Consider the following 21,005-nt stretch of genomic DNA (forward strand, 5'->3'; position numbering starts at 1 on the left):
AGAATAAAAGTCCTACGGCGCTAGTGGGAGTCCTTGTGCATTCATGCTGACCTCTGATATTGTTAGCAAAACAAACAAACAAACCACCCAGCAGGCAGGCTGTAAAATTCTCAGTTGGTTTGGGCAAAGCTGGTGAGTGGGAAACTAGACTTGAGCCTAACTTCTCTTCCTCATATGATGTTTTAACTGTAAAAGGGTACTCTTCATTTGCAATTTAAATGATTATGGGGTGGCGTCAGAGAATGCAATGTCCCATGGTGTGCATTCTGTGAGTGCAATCTTCTTCCTTCCCTCCATGATAACTGTATGTCAAAAAGAAAATGAAAAGAGCTCCCACATGTACCATTAGCTCAGTGCTACCTTCTGCCCAAGAGAGGAACTTCTGTTGCGGTGTTGATCCTCTGAGCCCTAAACCAAGCTTCAAGATAGTTTTGGAGCTGGGTGTACATGCAGGCGAGAGAGAGAAAGTGTATAAGTCAACACATACTCCTGATGACATGAAAGGGCTACGTAGCTGCAGTTCATTTCTCTTGAATGAGGATATTCCTGGATACAGTTTACAATACATCTTCATTTCCCTGAACTCAGCACCATGGAATCAAATATATATAAGCCCACTGCCAGCCTTTCTACTTGAACAAGGCACTTATAGATGCTGATTATCTGCACTGCATTGCTTTCAGAAAGATGTGCCTTTGAATATGTGCCCAAATGCTCATCTCACTTAAAGGAACACAGTGTAGATCAACCTCGGTCCTCCAGATGTTTTTGGCCTACAACTCCCATGAACCCTAGCTAGCAGGACCAGTAGTTAGGGGTGATGGAAATTGTAGTCTAAAAACATCTGAAGGGCCTAGGTTGAGGAAGCCTGGTGTAGATACTCTGCATTTGCATTGATCCAAAAGGTGATAAAAGTGTGATAAGGCTGCTTCCACTGATCTTGTTAGGATGGATTTGGGCAAGGAACCATAGGTATGTGTGGAGAGAAATGCTGAAAAGAAGGGAAAATGCCATCCTCAGTGTTTAGACACTTCCTGCTTTCCACTCCCTGTTCTCTTTTTAGTTCTGTACTTGTTTAGCTACTTGATGACATAGTGTACTACTTTCTACCCATTCTTAAGCATTTTGATGACCTAAGTTTTAATGAAAAATAAGTTCAAATTCAAAAAAAAAAACTAAGCATCCAAAGGTGAAAATAGATAAATCAAGCTGCTTCATGGGAGCATTCAGCTTATGATTAGTATATTACAGGCCTTGGCTAGCCAAGTGCTGCTAATTTAAGATCTGGTTCCATTCACTGCTGAGCTCACACACCTGCTGTCAAGCTGCCCTAAAGTGTTTCTGGTGCCCAGGAGCAGAAGAGGCATAAGTACAAACAGCTGATGCTAAATTATGAAAAGCTGGATATTTACCAAGGAAAAATCACATCAGCAATCTGCCATTGCAAACAGGAACCTGTCTCATTTCTCAGATAGTACTTTTGCAAAAATGCCAGTATTTGCCTCCTTCAGTAGCGTATGGTGCAAATCAATGGATTCATAAATTTGGCATGTTCTTGGAAATTAACATTTCGATTGCACTATCTATTCCTGGACCACATTTCCTTTTTTGTTTTTTGTTTTTTGTTTTTGGAAAATAATATTTATTAGTTTTCCAACAATTTAAACACTACAAACAACAAAGAAAGAAGAAAAAAATGAACAATACAATACAATACAAAAACACTACATAACACAAACATGTTAAACTAACAAAACAAAACAAAATCAGTTTAAAACACATCAAATAATTTCAATATGTTATGTTTCATTCACTTATTTCAATGACCTCCTCACACCTCCCTTTCTGTATTCCACTTCTGTTAATTGTTTCAGCAATTCCTTTCCATCTTCCTCTGTTTTCTATCCTATAATTATCTTAACACATTCTAACCTTATTTTTTCCTTTAATACTCTATTAATTTGTTTATATTTGATTCCTTATAACATTTCTACTAAAGCCATATAACTTCAATCTAACATTTTTCTAACATTCATTAATTTTACAATATTTCTGTAAATAGTCTTTAAACTTTTTCCAGTCTTCTTCCACCGACTCATCTCCCTGGTCTCAGATTCTGCCAGTCATTTCCGCCAGTTCCATATAGTCCATCAACTTCATCTACCATTCTTCCCGGGTGGGTAAATCTTGTGTCTTCCAATACTTCGCAATGAGTATTCTTGCTGCTGTTGTTGCATACATAAAAAAAGTTCTATCCTTCTTTGGCACCAATTGGCCGACCATGCCCAGGAGAAAGGCCTCTGGTTTCTTCAGGAAGGTATATTTGCATATCTTTTTCATTTCGTTATAAATCATCTCCCAGAATGTCTTAATCCTTGGGCATGTCCACCAAAGGTGAAAGAATGTACCTTCAGTCTCATTACATTTCCAACATTTATTATCGGGCAAATAGTAAATTTTTGCAAGCTTGACTGGTGTCATGTACCACCTATAAATCATTTTCATTAAATTTTCTCTTAGGGCATTACATGCCGTAAATTTCATACCTGTGGTCCATAACTGTTCCCAGTCAGCCACCATTATGTTATGTCCAACATCTTGTGCCCATTTAATCATAGCTGATTTCACCATTTCATCCTGAGTATTCCATTTCAACAGCAGGTTATACATTCTCGACAAATTCTTGATTTTTGAATCTAACAATTCTGTTTCCAATTTTTCCTGATTCAAATGGCCACTCGGCTTCAGAGAGGATGGCATCAGTTGCATAGTTTCTTTTCTCATAGTCATCTCCTCACCTGTAGCAGGAAGGCAATGAGAGCTTCAACAGTGCAGTAGCCACTGGATCCAGTCCAGTGAGGAAATACTGAATACCAACCTATATTGCTTCAGGGCCCTCCCCCCCATACTGCTGAGCAGACAATAAGTTATAAGAAATGTCCTCTGTTTTGGAGATTTTGCATACTCTTAACACAATCTATTCTGCATGATTATCTGAAAGGATACAGTTTGCTGCAGCAATGTTTTATTAAAAGATCAATAGTGGAACTATATGTTTTAACTGGTTTTTAAAATGTTTTTGTTGTAAAGAAGCAGTATATAGTGAGAACCCCTTCTTAACTGCTAAATAAATACCGTACGTGCAAACTATTCTTAAGGCTAGAATTTCCTATTTAAAAAGGTAGGTTGTGACCGTCTCTGGGGTTGTGGTGCTCATCTCGCTTTATTGGCCGAGGGAGCCGGCGTACAGCTTCTGGGTCATGTGGCCAGCATGACTAAGCAGCTTCTGGTGAACCTGTTTACCTTCCCACCGGAGTGTACCTATTTATCTACTTGTACTTTGATGTGCTTTCGAACTGTTAGGTTGGCAGGAGCAGGGACCGAGCAATGGGAGCTCACCCCGTCGCGGGGATTCGAACCGCCGACCTTCTGATCGGCAAGTCCTAGGCTCTGTGGTTTAACCCACAGCGCCACCCTCATCGGGCCTGCAAAAAATATCTGTTAAATATTTACCTCGCTGTCAACATTTTTCTCCTGACTAATTGCCTACTGCCCTCCCTGGTCTTTCAGGTTCCACACTTAAGCAGAATTGGCCTTTTTTTGTGTGTGAGTCTCCATAGAGCTCGTTGATCCAACTGGAAGTGAAGAGCTACTGCTGTTGCTGGTATGAGAGGGAGTGTTTTATCCACTTAAAAAAGATTGTTTGTCTCTTAAGTGTGAAACATCACTGTCTTTGCTTGGTTCAGAGTGCAGAGATAAGTATGCATATCTGCATTTGTATATGTTTGTCATGTGTTACATGGGAGGTAAGACTCTATAAAGCTGAAAACTATTTTAGTTGAAAGTTGTTCCAGGACTAATCTGAGAGAAGCAGAGAATTTAGATGTGTGTGTGTATATGCAAATATGGTTTAAATATGCAAAATGCTGGTGTAATTGATAAGAATATAAGAACATAAGAAAAGCCTGCTGTATCAGGCCAATGGGTCCTGTTCTCGCTGTGGCCAACCAGATGCCTGTGGGATACATTACTGGATTTAAAATCTGAGCATGAATCAATTGAAATGGCTTTGATTGGGTTGCAACTCTTAAACTACTAAGTTATTTGCAGACTTTGGGCCCTGAATTTCTGGAAAACAGATGGAGACTCTTAGCATGTGTCTGCTTTGAACTTTCATTTGTTGTACTTGATCCTTCCAGACACTTCCAGCTAAAGTATTGTAATGGTCAGTGTTTTGTTTTGAGTTTTGGAGATACGTGTATTTTTATGAATGATAGATGAATTTGAGGCTTTGACATTGTTGCTTATGTATATGGAAAGTTTGTGTTTAAGTGAGAAGATGGTTGCTCTAGATGCACTTGCAAATGTACATCTCACACAGGAAAAAATGTTTCCATCTTGCACTGAAAATCTAGATGATCTCTCTGGTAAAATTGAATCCTAGTAAAATGAAGTCTTGATGATTGGGAGAGGACAGTTAAACAAAACTTTTGAATAAGGTTGCTAAATATAAATCAGTGGCTTGTTTCTCCAAAAACTGCTTCAAGACTTCTTTCACTCCTGTCAATCAGCATGCAGCTTTTATGGGTTGGCTCTGAAGAGCCTGTTCAATTAGGTCTCCTTGTGTAATCTCCAGATGAGCTTTATGGTTCTGTCTGTGGAATACAGATTTTGCCTGCAACAAAATGAGAAACGATTAGCTGTGTGCTTTCTGGGCCTTTAAACAACTGGAAACAGCACAGCCCATTGCCAAGCTTTTAAAAAGTCACAAGATAATGCGGTCTCAACTACTTAACATTGCTGCTTATTATCACATAAATCAAATTCAGCTTTCCTTTTCTCCTAATGATAATTCGCATCATACTTTATATGCAGTCATAATTTTCACATCATCCCTGTCAATGTTCTTATAACCCATTTACCCTTGGACAGGGGTAAAGAAACAAAACCTTTGCATAGTGACTTGCATAGTGAATTCACATGGAAGGTGATGATGATATGCTTCATAGTCGATCATTGCCATCACAGAATAATACGAACTGTTTAAAGGACAGGATTTTTAAAAAAACCATTTTGCATTGCACAGCATCCCCCAAAGAAGGCAGAAAATACTGTGGAATATTTGTTGTCACCAAATGAGTCATTATTTTCCTTTTTATTATTAAACAGAGAGATGCCCTCCATCTGAGCTAGGATATCTACAAGCTTGGATGGCAGTGTCCTAGGTAAGTGAAATGTTATCATCTTTCAGTTCAGACTTTTATCTTTAATGGTTTTTCCTTCTCCCTATTTGTCACTGATAAGTGCACCATGTGGCTTCATCTACTTGAAAGATTAACAGGTGTCTACTCATCAAAAAGACAGCTTTTGAGCAAACTCAGAGGCTTTGAGAAAACTTGCCTGCTTTTTACTAATGCTTCTTTTCACAAATCCTGTGCAAAATGTTGGAATATGCAGTGCTCCCCATCTTCACCATTCATCCAGCTGGGGCCTTTTCCAGGACACTCCATTTCATTTTAAGAGTATGGCCTGAAGGCACATGAGGCCCCCATCTTGCTGAAGCTAAGCAGGTCAGTGCCTGGATAGGAAACTGACTGGGGACTATGTACGCTGCCTTGGATTCCATGATTATTCACTGGGCTGTTTACAATATAAAAAGACAAAAATTTATAACATGGAAGAAAAGAAATGTAAAATACCCTCCTGACTTTCTGTCCTCATCCCCTACAGATACTTGGAGCAAGCTCGATCCTTATTGGACTATTTTGATTTAAAACATGAAGAAAAATAGTACCTACCAGGTAATTCCATTAGATCCAAAGAGACAAGGCCATTATGATGTGGCACTCCTAGCTGATGCTGGCATAAATTCAGCAGCCTGCTTTCATGTTTCAGAATGCTAGAACCTATGCTTTAAGATAGGCAGAGTGTTAACATTAAAAACCTGTTACTGATAGCCAAATTTTTCAGGGAAACAACCCACTTATTATAAACCCTAGAATAAGAAGACTAGATTCTTCCTTCCTGAATGGAGGCTATCATAGTTAATATCAATCACCAAGAGAGCTACAGTAAATAGGCATCTTTGAGCTTCTTTCTGACTGTTTGAAAGGTCAGTTATTTCCTGCACACTCTCTTTCCCCATGTATGCTGCCAAAGCAATTATATGCATTTCTACCATAAGGAATAGAAAATGGAACATGAAGTGCTGTCCATTGCCAAGTTGCCTAATTTTGTTGTGTTGCCCTTGTGGAATTGAAGTGAGGAGCAATCAATGTTTGTTAGTAAATATATTAGGTAAATGGAATAGGTCATACATTAGATTATTTTTTTCGAACACCACATCTTCCCAAATATTGCACATAAACATACATTTCTAATGCCCCTCTTTTGCTGTTTTTCTGCACTCCTTTGCAAAAGGATATGAAACAGTTCACAGGGAGATAGGAGCCATGGAAGGATATAAAATTATCCTTATTATTGAGCCAACCAATTCAACAATCCTTTACTCAGATGCAGCCCATGTGACATTGCCCATCTAGGCAAGAGTATGGATTGAGATGTACATTTCACTGTGCATTGAAAGCCATATCACACTGAAAAATAATGCTGTGTAAATGCACATCTAAATGGGGATGTTGTCCATTCATAATATATTACACATCCAAATCTTCATCCCTGTTGTGCCTCAACTCTTTATGCATAACTGACTATGACTGAGTGATGTGTTAGGATGAAAGGTTTTTTACAGTACACTATTGGCAATCAATGAAAGTAGTACAGTGTGGCGAGATACCTATGTATCAGCCAGGTTGTTCTGGCAATATGAATGCATTCCATCTCCCACCACCACCACCATCAACATTCAGAATGAGAAAGTGAGAGCTGTTAATTACCCCCAGTGAATACAATACTGTAGCTGACTCTGACTGGCTCTATGGTGCTATGACATAATCATGTTTGCTACACAATCCTTGATTGGTTGGGGTCAAGGAGGAAAGTAAAATACATAAGAAAAACTTACTGTACAGTTCACATTAAAAACAGAGGAGGCTGATCCATTAGGGTGAATGGATCAGTCGGCCCTCAGTGAGCACCCCCACCCTTCTTTCCTGTCTTCTTACAATCACTCCTTACATTAACTCCTTTTTAGTCTCTGCGTTGATGGAACAAAATTTAAATGAGTTACCTCTATATCATTGGCTCTGGCTCCCCCTGCCATTGGCCTCAAAAAACCAAACAAAAAAGCACCCCTACACTGAAATGGTCCAGGCTTTCTTTTCCTTTTCTCTTTTTGAAAAAAAATCCAGGAATAGGGGAAAAGGCTAAAGAAGACAAACTTTGAGTATTCAAAATAAAGGACTATGAATTCTTGATTCATAAATAGACATTTTTGAATGTAGTTTCAAAACCTAGAAAGTGTCGTCCCATCCCCCCCCCCCCCAATCTTCATGTATTTTCTGTACAGGAATGTACAGGAACATATTTCTAACAAGAGATAAATAAAGTTTTTAAACTTTCTCAAAGCCACCTGCAGAATACCATTCTCTGTTGCATAGGGTTGTGATCAAAAACTGTAAATCATGACTTGTCTGTGGACCAGTTAGATACACCCCCCACCAACAAATAAGGATTTTTGTTCAGAGCTGTATTATAGAATATAACTGATTAATTCTTTTAAGTGGTTGTAATAACTGTCTTTGTTGGTTTGGTTAGATTGTTGTATTTACTGTGGTTTTCGTGATAGTGTGAGCTGCCTTGAGTAGGCTTTTCCCCAAATGTAGCATATAAATAATTTTATAAAAAGGAGAGGAAATAGTAAGAACATGAATTGGCATGGGTTGTTTAGCATCCCAGCACTGGAATTGATATATGGATTTTAGGTTGTTGTTTTTTTTCTTAGTATGATGTCTTGATTTAAAGTTATTACATTTTGGGTTAGGAGAAAATACATATGAAGTTGGGTGGGGAACATTAAAATTATAACTCATAAATAAGCATTTTTAAAGAGGGTAGGTTTAAATGTGGCTGGGGAAACCCAGCCAGATGGGCGGGGTATAAATAAATAAATAAATAAATAAATTATTATTATTATTATTATTATTATTATTATTATTATTAAATGTAAAGAGTTTGAAATAAAAGGCAGTTGCTATGCCATCAGACAAACTTTGCTGCCCAAATCTTTGCCAAAATACAAGCTTCCCGTGGGTTTTTTTTTATAACCGTAGTCCGCCTGTGTCATAATAGGAAACTTGCTTGTGTATTCAGTAGTTGAAGGTGCCAACAGAGTTCTGCATCAGTTTTATTTTTGTCACCTAAATCGTTATCTGCATTTTTAAATGATGTTTTACAGTGTACACTGCCATGATAAAATTTATGACATGGTGGTACAGAAGTAATTTTATAAATATATAAATAAAGTAGTTAGTTTGATCAAGAAGCAAACAATTTTGTGCAGTAACATTGAGACATGGTGCCGTCTGCAGCTGTTAAGCTAAACAGCTCAGTGTGGGATTTTAAATGTTTGTGATAACATTGGACAAACAGGCCAAGATAAAGGGAAAGGTGGCAGTGATCCTTGGTTTTACTTTTGTTTTCCTTTGGTAAAAAAGCAAAGTAACTAGGAAAATCAAAGAATGCTCTCCATAGATTTTAACTCGCCTCCTACCCCCACTCCAAGCAACTGCCCATTCTCTTAGAGTTGCCTGTGTGTTGTGCTTGCCTATGAACCTCCCACACTGAGGAATTGCTGAATGTTAATGACAGTCTATAAGCCTGTGACACTTGTAGCGCTTTATCAATCAAATGCAGCACATTCTGCCAGTTTGGCCACCTGTCCCACTCCATCAGTGTCAGAAAGCATTTCACAGAAGGCCACAGGTGCCAGCTGTCATTCCGAAAGCAGCATCGGAATGGCCCTAGGATAAGTGTATTTAGGAAATTTCCGTGGATTGATTTTGTGGTCCCAACAGCCTTATTTTGAGTTTGTTTACAAAAGGAAAACAAAACATGCAAATGACCGATTTAATAATAAATGAAACCGTGAAGTTGACATAAGGATTTGCGACTGGGAGTTTCACTGCGTATAGTAGGATACCAGTACTGAGACTTGTTAATTCCTGTTGCTGCTGACAAGTGACAGTAAGGGTATGCATGGCTCTTTTGATCAGCTTTTACTTCATATTCAAGTTAAGTTCTACCACAAATACTTAATCCAGTTTAAAGCTGGGAAATATAATGGATTGGATTATAAATTCCTGTGAGGGAGACTCCCACTGGTGGAAGGGGGGAGGCGAATTTTAGTTATTCCCCCTGAACCATCTGAACATCTGCAGCAGAGGATTTGGGGACCCTCCAGAACAGGGGTCAGCAAGCTTATTCAGCAGGGGGCCAGTGCGCTGTCCATCAGAGCTTGTGGGGGGCTGGACTATATTTTTTTTTGGGGGGGGGGGATGAACGAATTCCTAATGCCCCACAAATAACCCAGATATGCATTTTAAATAAAAGCACACATTCTACTCATGTAAAAACACGCTGATTCCCGGACTATCCGCGGGCCGGATTTAGAAGGCGATTGGGCTGGATATGGCCCTTGGGCCTTAGTTTGCCTACCCATGCTCCAGAATAACAAGAGGTGGTAGCACTGGAGGATACTGGATGAAAGCAGAATTGGTAAGAATCACCTTGTCTCCCACTTGTCCCCCAAAGGAGCTTCTCTCAGTCAGAGTCATTTCGATGAATTGAAGGAGTCCTTCCAAGGTCTATAACTGACTTGCTTTTAAAAACAACAACACCAAAATGACTTTTGTAGCTGTCTTTGCCACCTGCCTAAAACAGGAGTGAGAAACCGTTTTTCTGTTGAGGATTGCATCCCCTCAGGGCTGATCTGGGTTTTTTTTGGAGGGGGGCACATACATGGGTGTGTGAAGCTAGAGCCCAAAGTGGACAGCATGTGGGGGCAGCATGTCTTGAATGAGATTGCACTGCCCTTTGACACAGCGCTAGTGTTAGATGTACAAGTGGCATAAGTGGCAAGGAGTGCCTTTACCAGATTTGGCTGGTATATCAGCTATGGGCCTACTTGATGAAATAGAACCCCACTGCAGATACTCAGAACCTAGCTAGCTCCAGAATAAGCTACCGACATACCTTGGAGATATTGTGGGTTCGATTCCAGACCACAGCAATAAAGCAAATATCACAATAAAACAAGTCACACAAATTCTTTGGTTTCCCAGCGCATATAAACGTTACGTTTACACTACGCCACAGTCTTTTAAGTTTGCGATAGCATTATGTATTTTTTTTAAAAAAATACCCAATCTGCGTACCTTAATTAATGTGACACAGAAACTCAAGGTAAACATATGCTTTTGGGAAAATGGTGCTGATAGACTTGCTGGATACAAGCTTGCCACAAACCTTCAAGTCTGTTTGTGTGTGTGTGTGTGTGTGTGTAGCAATACTGTATCTGTGAAGTACAATGAAACAAACTGCAATAGAATGAGGTATGCCTGTTTGTGAGGTTGCCCTTGAAAACTTTTAAGAAATTGTAACTGTTGCAAAATGATGCTGCCAGGCTATTGACTGGAACAAGACGTTTCAGACATATTACACTTGTTCTGCTTGATTGTCATTAGTTGCCAGTTTGATTCCAGTCTCATTTCAAAGCTTTAATTGAGTTCTTTCCTTCTCTTGTATGGCATATTAATGCTTTTTCCTTTTTAAAATTTCTACTGTTGTTTTATGAATTGTTGTTCTTACTACTTGATGAAATTGTTTGCATGTTATGTCAAATGCTATTGTTATGTCAAATGTTATGTCAAATGCTTGTTATGTCAAATGCTCACTAGGGCTTTTTATGTATTACTGTTTTGCATCATATATTTGATATTTGATTATTGTAAACCACCTGGAGTTCTTTGTTTGGGGAAAGAGGAGCACAAATTCAAATATGGTTGTTGTTGTTGTTGTTGTTTAAGCTGGATACTGCCCTTGTGTTACATGATCTGACCTCTTTCACAGAGAAAACCACACAGGAAAGTCTTGTACAATATGAGGAAAGGCATATTTTAAATAAAATAAAATACATTGATCCCCTGCTGAATTCATACTGGGTTCAGTCCAACGAGTAGCGCTTTCATCTAGAACTCATACAAATTAATGAGAATTGTGCAGCAATGATATTTTGTGGATTTTGTTCAGTGTCAGTGATTGGCATGATTTAAAGCCCTGCACATAGATTTCCTATTATTTGCTAAGGGGGAAAAATATTTCAAGTGCCCTGTGCTGAATGCCTGTGTGAAGAATATGGATCCTTTTCCATAAGAAGGCAGCAGGAAATCCATTCACAAGCAGGACTCCTATGCATTGTTTGGACCATTGGCAAGAACATCTAGCCTTAATTTAAAATATTGTCAAAGATGAAAGGGGATAGAAGGATTATTCCCATGGTTAGATCTTAGTAGAGAATAAGTTACTTCCAAATCTGCCATACTTCATCCTAATGACACCCGAATATATTCATTTACCATATGTACTCAGTAGTGGTGAAATACAATGATGCTTGTTCTACAGGTCTGTTTTTCCTGTAATTAAAAATGCTTTGCTTTAAAGAAAGGTGTGTTTACAAAGTGTATCCATGAAATAGGTGGTTAGATGTCACCTGTGTTCCTAATGCACATTCATTTAAGCTTCTTCCAAAATGTAGAAATATGAATATTGATATTAAAATCTGTCTGTTGGACTGTGGGGAAAATAACTTGCGGTTTTAAACCCTGTTGACTTGTTTCCAAGGGACTCCAATCTGCATTTTCAGTTTTCTCATTTTTCTAATTTACCACTTTTCATGGTAAATCACCTTGATATTCTATCCCACACAGTTGGATTTTTGAACCTGTGGTTACCCTGAAGATCCCGCTACATGCAGGAAAATGACAAATCCAATCTGCATTCCATGCAGATAACTTCACATGTGATCCTACTGCAAACAGAGCATCACCGTGCATTGTTAGAGTAGACCCATGACTCCATCTTTGAATGCACACATGCAAATGGATCTCAGCTTCTGTTATGTGTTTGTTTCCCGCAGCTTCCATGCACAAGATTGCTAGTATCCAGTCTGCATCAGAGCCCAAAAGCCTATCACACTTCAGAAATCTATCATTTTCTAGGCTTCTGCAGTATGTGCATGAACCATCTGTTCATCCAGTGGTTTGCTAGACTTATCACACTATGTATATGTTATGAACCACCTGTTGATTCAGTGGTGCAGGCATACTAAAGTATTCATGTATGTGATGTGGCTCTCATAATGTTTATTGCACCAGCTAAATCCATCTTAAGAGATGAGTAGTTTGCTAAGGATGGTATTATAGACTGCAGCTGGCTTATTTAAAGCTAGATTACTGTCAGAGTAAGAATTTTTTCATCATCAGTGAACCAGTGGATAGAAAAAATACAGTTGCTTCTGGCTAATCAAGTAATAGAATACAGACTGATAACACCAAATAAAAACTATGTTGCGTAAATTCATATTTGTTTTTTGGAATCTCTCAAACCCATCTTTGACTGACTCAGATATATGCCACTGCAATAGAGTTTTCATCCACATGACCCCAGTTTGCATATAACATTAAGCCAAACCGTGGCTTAGTGCACATTGCAAACAAGCACATTGCAGGCACTGCACTCCTCCTTTGATTCTGTTGATAAACTGTCAAAGAAGAGCACACCTTGGTGCTTGTCTGAAGCAAGACAGACCATGAACTTGGGTTCAGGCATAACACTGACTTAAACCATAGCTCTGCCCCAGGTAGCACGGCTGTAGCAAGTCTGGGGAGGAGTGCAGGAGGCATGATTTTGATTTGGGAAATGTGTCCGCTCATGCTAAGCCATGGTTTCCCTTTAATTAAAACCATTGAAATTGAGTTAATCTCTGAAGTTAGTTATTTCAGTTTAGAACTCCTCTTTCCCCTCTCCGATCATTGATAACAAAACAAAGACCCTGCCTATTGCAGGAATTTGGATCTGTACAGATGGCATGCTGCTACTCTTCAGTCTATGGTAGAATATCATTTTAAATTTTAAAGCTTGGGCACAGAACTCTTTGATCATACAAGGAATTTGAAAGCTTTAAGAGGCCTCTGTTGCTCATTTGGAGTTTCATATTTGTAACAAAGCACACCACAGAGTTAATTAAGAGGCTATGGAGGGAAAGCACTGATGGGTATAGACCTGTGGAACTTTAGATTTTAAAGCCAGTCGTTTCCTATTGAGTTTAAGGAACTGTTTTCACTCAGGCCTGAAGGGGTCTGTGTGACACTCAACTAGATTACATTGTAGGTTTTGGAATAAACTAAATCAAGTGCTGTGGGATGAAACAAAGCTTAATTGACTTTAATTTCTTCTCTCTGTGTGTTGATCTTCACAATGGGTTTAATTACACAAATTTAGTAACAGAGGTAAAAGTAAAGAAACTTTAGTTTTCAGAAAGGAAGGATTTGGGGTTGTTGGGTAATTAGTTTGATGAACTGCTGAGAATTGGTCTCTGACTTTCAGCCTAGTTATATTATTGGGAGTTTCAGTGTTGTATCAGTGTCATAAAATCCAACACATATTTAGCCTAATGCTTCAACATTCTAATAAGCTTAATGATGTGACTTTCAGATAAGTCTCTATGGGTATTTAAAAAACAACCCACATAGGTAATGCAGGTAGGCTCACCCTGTAAATATAAGTAGCGTATTTACTATGGCCCTTCAAATGATGTTAGGCTACAGCTCCCATCATGCCTAATGATACCCACTCCAATACTTTGTCTGGACAAAGGGTTCTTAATGCTACTGATAATTGCTCTTTTCCTATGTAAGCCAAAATTGGAATTACAATTTATGGTCTATGCTTCTAAGTTTAATGCCATTTTTGGTGTGGACACCTGTGTGTGTTCCATCCACATGGTCAATATGGCATAGCCCTATGGACATAGTTGTCCCCTACCCTTTCCCAGTCCATTATTGATCATTACCTATGCTACCTTCTGCTGTTTTGAAGAGGGTTCAAACCCTATTTTTAGGGTAGGTGGGTGTTTACATTTCTCAAGCACTATAATTGCAGAAAAGTGGGGAGGCTTGTAAGAAGAGTGCCTGCAGCACAGACCAAGGGAATTACAGCCAAGATTACTTCTGAGTTGCAGATCAGGCTGTAAGTTGTATGGATTTCAAATGAGAACACCTGATCCCTTGTTGAGTCAATTTCAGCATCAGATTTTATTAGAAACATCTTCTGGTCAATTTCACAACCCAGTTAGAAAACCTGCTATTTTCGCTGCCTGTTATTGGTGCTTTTATACTATAGCTTCTAGCACATTTGCAGAAACATAAAAATGAAAAATAAATTTTTTAAATAGCATGTTTGTGTGATACCCAACAATCTGTGTAATACGTTTGTGGCCTGAAATTTTGCCTCCCTTTTGGATTACAACTTTCTTTCTGACATCTGTGCTACTTGCTGTGTTTCTTTGATGTCTTTGCTCTATTGGTAATGTACGGAGTGGAGTACAGGGTCAGGTTTAAGGTGCTGGTTTTGACCTTTAAAGCCCTATGCAGCCTAGGACCCATGTACCTACAAGACTGCCTCTCCTGGTATGCCCCGCGGAGGACCTTAAGTCCATAAACGGCAACACTTTGGAGTTACCAAGTCGCAAGGTGGTTAGATTGGTCTCAGCTAGGACCAGAGCCTTTTCACTACTGGCCCCGACTTGGTGGAACGCTCTGTCACAAGAGACTAGAGCCTTGCGGGACTTGACATCTTTCCCCAGGGCCTGCAAGACAGAGCTGTTCCACCTGGCCTTTGGTTTGGACTCAGCCTGACCCTTATGCTTTCACTCCCCTTACAGTTTTGATCCATGGGCTACTTTTAAAATGAGGCTGCATTTTAATTTGAATTTTAACCTGTATTTTAAATTGTTGTCATCCCCCCTCCATTATGTTTTTATTGTAATTTTACTGGTGTTAGTCGCCCTGAGCCCGGCTCTGGCCGGAGAGGGTGGGGTATAAATAAAATTTATTATTATTATTTATTATTGTTTTGTCTCTTGTACTCTTATATTCTTCATTTCTATTTTTCTATTGGTTTACCAGTTCTATTTTTATATGCTGATATTTTATTTATTATTAATAAAATCTACCTCTTCAGTTTTGGCATGGTTTTAAGCCTCTCTTAAAAACCTAAGGATATCCTTTAAGACCTGAGAGTTTCCGGGCTCAGGCGTCATTCGCATAATTGGTGACAGCAATACTACCTTACAGGGCTGGTTTTAATCCCTGGTCATTTAGAATAATTTGCATCAATAAGAACACTGCCCCAGAAATTTAGGGGCAGGTTCTTAACACAAAGGGCTTCTGTTTGTGAACAAGGGTGGTAGTAGCTGATGGAGGTGCCTTTTCCCCATGGATGGGCAGATGATTGAGGGAGGCATGCCAGCACCATTTTTTCTGCCCTTTTAAATGTGGCAGACATTGTGGCACGTCTTTATTAATGACTTGGATGAAGGAATTGAGAAATGCCAAGCTTTAATGGGAGCTACTTTGCAGTACGATACACCCATAGCAGTCACTTTGTTATGTCATACACCCACAACAGCCATTTTGTGACTGGCACCCACAACACCTTAGAATCATAGAGTTGAAAGGGACCCTGAGGATCATCTGGTTCACCACCCATATGGGGATTGAACTTCCAGTCTTGGTGTTATCAGCACCATGCTCTAACCATCTGAGCCATCCACCTTCTTAGAATGTGTCCCCTGGTGCAAAAAGGTTGACAACTCCTGAAAAGGTGTCAAGAAATTTTATCTCTTTGTCATTACTGGAGCACACATATAACTCATTTATATGAGGTAACTGAAGTCACCCATTACTACAGCACTTCTTTTGCATCCCTCCTTGGTTGAGAATGTAATCTCAATACTACCTTGGGCAATTTGCGTGGGGGGTGGAGGGGCACATTTATATATCAATAGCACTAAATTACTGTTGGGGCCCTGTATTGAAACACATAGCAATTCTGTGGTGGATTCTTCCTCTTTGGGGGTTTACTAGTTTAGGATTTCTCTTTGATGCCCAGACTGCTACCACCTCGACGTCTTTATAAAGATGAAGGATGAAGGAATGAAGGAACTAAGAGGATGCTCATCAAATTTTCAGTTGACACCAAATTGGGAGGGGTAGCTGATGCCGCAGAAGACAGAATGGGGGTTCAAAATGACCTTAACAGATTGGAGAACTGGGCCCAAACTAACAAAATGAATTTAAGTAGGGAGGAATGTAAAGTTCTGCACTTAGGCAGGAAGAAACAGATGCACATAAAGGATGCAGGAAACCTGGCTTACTAGTAGTATATGTGAAAAGGATCTAGGGATCTTGGTGGATCACAAGCCTATGATGAGTCAACAGTGTGATGCAGCAGCAAAAAAAGCTAACGCTATTCTAGATTGTATCAACAGAAGTATACAGAAGTTCAGATCAAAGGAAATAATAGTACCGCTCGGTTCTGCCTTGGTCAGACCACACCTGGAATACTGTGTCCAATTCCGGGCACCACAATTTAAGAAGGATGTTGACAAGCTGGAACGTGTGCAGAGGAGGTCAACCAAGCCTTATTGAGGAATGACTGAAGGAGCTGGGTATGTTTAGCATGGAAAAGAGGAGACTGAGATATGATAGCTATCTTCAAATATCTGAAGGGTTGTCACATGGAGGATGGATCAAGCTTGTTTTCTCCTGCTCTGGAGGGTAGAACTCAAACAAATGGCTTTCTCCCATGATCAGTTTTAAAACTGCTTAACCCCTTTTTTATTTAAGTGATTGCACTCTGGTTCCATCCTAGTTCAAAGTGGAAACCTACCCATTTGTACAAATCCAAGTGCATCAGTCTAATTTCTGTACTTTTTGTTTTTTATTTTCCTTTTCTGAATTTTCATCCTTCATTCACTACATTGATAACATCTTGTGTGATGAAAAGTTCTGGAAACTTACCATATTTTTGTGACTTTTGGGTTAGTCCTAATAAATATACAGCATGAAATATCTCCAGTGTTAAAAAAGGGTGAGATTTTCTTTTTAGTAATTCCTATTTTCTTTATGTGAAATAAAGTGGGGAAACAGTTTACATAAGGGCAGGCAAGAAAGCAAAGCTTGAGCAACTGAGGGAAGCGGAAGTAAGATACAGATTGCTTGTTGTTTATAGTCTTTGTCTATTTAAAGCTCACTTGTGTCTTAAGAGCCTGGCTTGCTAGGGAAAGAATTGTTACACTCAGAGAAGTTTCCTATATCATAACTGTGCTATGGAAGCATGTTGTGAAACCAGCTGCCATGAAATTGAATTACAGGTGTTGCATTCTTCACTGCTCAAATTGCTCTATTATATCATGGGCCTTTTCATTTTGTTTTGAACAAATAACTGCAATTTGCTAGGATCCAAAGAAATTATAGAATAAGTAGCTGAGGTTGTTTAAGGCTTCCATTACAATAGGAAATTATCTGTGCCTGTCTGCAGTGTGGCTTCTTTCTTCCATCCATTGCTCATGAACTTGGAAAGAGAATAACATGTCTGCTTCTTTCCCCTTGTAAAATGTGTGCATCCAATCTTCTAAATTTTGCTTTAACAATTCTTAACAGGACCACTATGATTAACCTATGACGCTTAACAGAGTATCCAGCTGCATGAGATGGTTGTATGAACATTCCATTGTGAATGAATGGACAGTAGATCTCCTTCCTTTTGGTTTGCTTGATGCAGACTCAGTGAAACGTATCTATCTGTAAACAAATCAAATTGCAAAGGGTTTTGTAAATACTGTAAAGAGAAACAAGTTCTGATCTTTACTGAACCTTAAAAACTCAACCATATGCTCTAATATCTCCAAATGAGTCTTATTAAGTGGCTTCATATTCTCAGAGCTGCATATTCAAAAGTTCTATGCAGTAAGAGGTAAAATAGTAAAACCCATTCTTGGCTTCCTAGGTAGGCATAAGCAGTGGATATTGTTACTGGCCACCCCAATCTCTGCTGAGCAGTGCATAAGATTCCAAGGGGTCTTGGCACTCAAACAGTGTCTTTGAAATATTACTTATTTTCACATATTTACACTGGAAACTTTCAATGGAGAGATATTTCACACATTCAAACCTCAGGAGGAGCCTGTCCTGCATGGTATTTCAAGATATCTCCATGCCTCTCTCCTAGTCTGCCTTTATGGTTCTGGCCTTCACAGATGCTCATCAGTTCTCCCTCTTCTTCCTCAACCTTTAAATTTCAAAAGGACACATTTTATTCTGTGGGACCTCACAGGCCTCTGTCACCTTGACAACCTCCTTCCCTCATCAGCAGAGCCTCCTGCCTATTTGATGGTTTCCATTGATTGGTTAATCAATGACTTGCTTCCACCACCTTTTGTCATTCTTAATGACTTCTACCCCAGGCAAGACCCTGACCTGGAAAAGAAGCTTAGCCTCTATTTCTCACTGGCCTGCTGTCCCCCCTTCACTATTCCAAATATTATCTAAATTCTGCCATTAATTAATTTCTAATATTAACTAACTCTAGCAGTTATAGGTGAACCTCCAAACTCTGTTACACCAGATCTGTAACAATATGTTGTAGATCACCCCACATTTCTGCCATCTAACTTATGGGTACTCAGGCTTCACAATGTTGAGTATAATGAAGGAAAGGAGAAGAAAGTCATCCTGTTGATCTAATATAAACAGGAAAGACAGTATTTGGGCTCCAAAGAGATTTGTAAAAAGAAAGAAAGGGGATTTTGCAGCTCTTTTAGCAACTTACCAAGTACTCTTAGGAAGGTTGATAACATGTTTTGGGAACATATTTGACCTGGATATGAAAGGTCCATTATGTTTCATTGAAGCTAGTGCCAGTGGAGTGGTATGGAGGCTATGATCTTCAGTTCTGAACATCTTGGAAATACCCGTTCATGATAAAGGATTGACCAATGCTGCAGGTTATTTTTAACTGTACTTAAACTAGTTGTGCCATTGTGGGAGAAACCTTATTTGGACTGAAGCCATTTTACAAGATTATTTCCACCCCATTTGCTTCTGTATATAGCAAGGATGGGGAACCTGTGACTCTCCAGAGTTTGCTGAACTCCCAACCTCCATCATCCCCAGCCAGCATGGCCAGTATTCAGGTATGATAGGAGCTGTTGTTCAGCAACATCTGGAGGGCCACAGGTTCCCCATCCCTGATATATGTCCTGCATACAGTTTTATTTTAGTTATTGGCTTAGCTCTAAGAAAATGTCAAATCAGTTGAAGTCACTTCCAGAAATGCACATTTTCCCCCTCTGAATTTTCTTTTTTTTAAAAAAAACCTTCTAGTTTCTTGTGCTTTCCTGAACAGTTGTTGCTGAGGTTCAGGGAGCCTCCTGTTATTTATTTAAGATTTATATCTTAGTCTTCACTATACTATATGTTGTAAGACTTACATACTATATGCTCTTAGACTTACAGAGTTTCTTCCCCTGGTTCCCTTATAGCATTCTTAAGGCAGCAGGTGAACTGTGGAGATTGTGCATCTATTTAAGCACAGAATGTCTCTATACCAGCCACAGAGGGACAGCTTAATACAAGTTCCTTTCACCAGGTCAGGATCCCATGTACTGTGTCAAGTAACAAAATGAGAATGGCAGCTTGTGCATAAAAAATGATCAATCTGCACAAATTGCTGCTGCTGTTGCTGCTCTGTATATAACAATGCACTGTGGGAATTTCTTCTTTAATTGAAGTGCCGTCAAATATTAACAATTCTAATTCTCAAATCAAAAACTTTGAATCAATTCACCCCTCACACAGAGGAATTGCCACAGACTGTATCTTTCAGGAATTTCCCCTCATACTAAAATCTCTTTAATACAGAGCTAGTAGTCATTCTTGCAGTTTTAGGTATCCTGTGGAGTGCCATTGGCCTCTGGCGATGTGAAGCAGAATTTCCAAAGGCAGGTTGTGCTGCTTGCCACCCTTTTAAGTAGGTTCCTGTGCCTCAGCACTGATGTCTGCTGCACAGCCCACAATCTCCAGGGGGTGCTTTTTAAAAAAACCATTATGATTTTTCTGGCATGTATTGTTTCTCTCTCCTCCCCCTCATATGTAGGAGCCCCCTCCTGCCTTCTCCCTGTTTTCACCTGGGCAGCCGTCCAACCCAAACACAACACACCCACTTAATTATCATAAGGCATGAGGGAAGCATGTACTTCTGTATTCTGAGAGATTAATACCCTGGCTCTCCTATCCTGTAGAGGTTGTTCTGTCTCTAGCTCTTATAAATTGTAATAGTCATCTTTCTCAAAGGATAAAAGGAATTCAGACTGAAATCGTCGTAATTAAGGATCACACAAGGTTTCTTTGAAAGGAAGGGAAGAAGAACTTGTTTTTTCCTGTGCTGCCACTGTAATTTGAAACTTGCTAATGCAACGTGAAGTACAAAGCTGCTGATAGTCACCCTGGAATTCTCATTCCATCTTCAGAATTTCTGTCACAATGCATGCAAGACTGCTTGAAACTCCCTTGTTGAGTTTTGTGCTGTTTTCAGACCAGTCATTTGCACTTCAGATGAACTGGTCTGTGTTATTTTGGATTATGTACTTCACAGCTGCCATGAATTGAAGATTGATGTTTGAATTACTGCTCTGTTTTCATGCATATGTACAATTCAAGGACCATTTCATGAGGCGACATATGACAAATGTCTTGACAAGCTCTGCCAATAGGATCTCCAAAAGACAGATGACTATGATGTCTGGTCACCTTGGAGAAGAAACTTAACCACCAGATTAATCTGACAGTGGTCTTGCCTATAAATGTTATTTTATTCATTTTGTAAGAGTCTGAAGTGGATATTGCAAATTATTTTTAAGTTGTAAATGAGTGTATATCATTGTGAACATATAGTTCAAGCTGTGGTCTTAAATTAGCAAGCTGGGA

The 21,005-nt window shown here is 39.3% G+C and overlaps 2 protein-coding genes across 3 annotated transcripts in view; one reads left to right on the forward strand and one right to left on the reverse strand.

The window, feature by feature from the left end:
- SGCD (sarcoglycan delta) overlaps nt 1-21,005 on the forward strand; it is a 394,603-nt gene that overhangs the window by 77,403 nt on the left and 296,195 nt on the right. Inside the window, exon 2 of the mRNA XM_081851583.1 lies at nt 5,170-5,225. The gene's annotated coding sequence lies outside the window, so the exon portion shown is untranslated. The remainder of the gene's footprint in view (nt 1-5,169; nt 5,226-21,005) is intronic.
- LOC309336095 (syncytin-2-like) overlaps nt 1-21,005 on the reverse strand; it is a 396,307-nt gene that overhangs the window by 61,253 nt on the left and 314,049 nt on the right. The window lies entirely within an intron of this gene.

Source organism: Podarcis erhardii (assembly GCF_964252035.2).
Source record: "Podarcis erhardii genome assembly, chromosome: 2".
NCBI classification, from domain to species: Eukaryota; Metazoa; Chordata; class Lepidosauria; order Squamata; family Lacertidae; genus Podarcis; species Podarcis erhardii.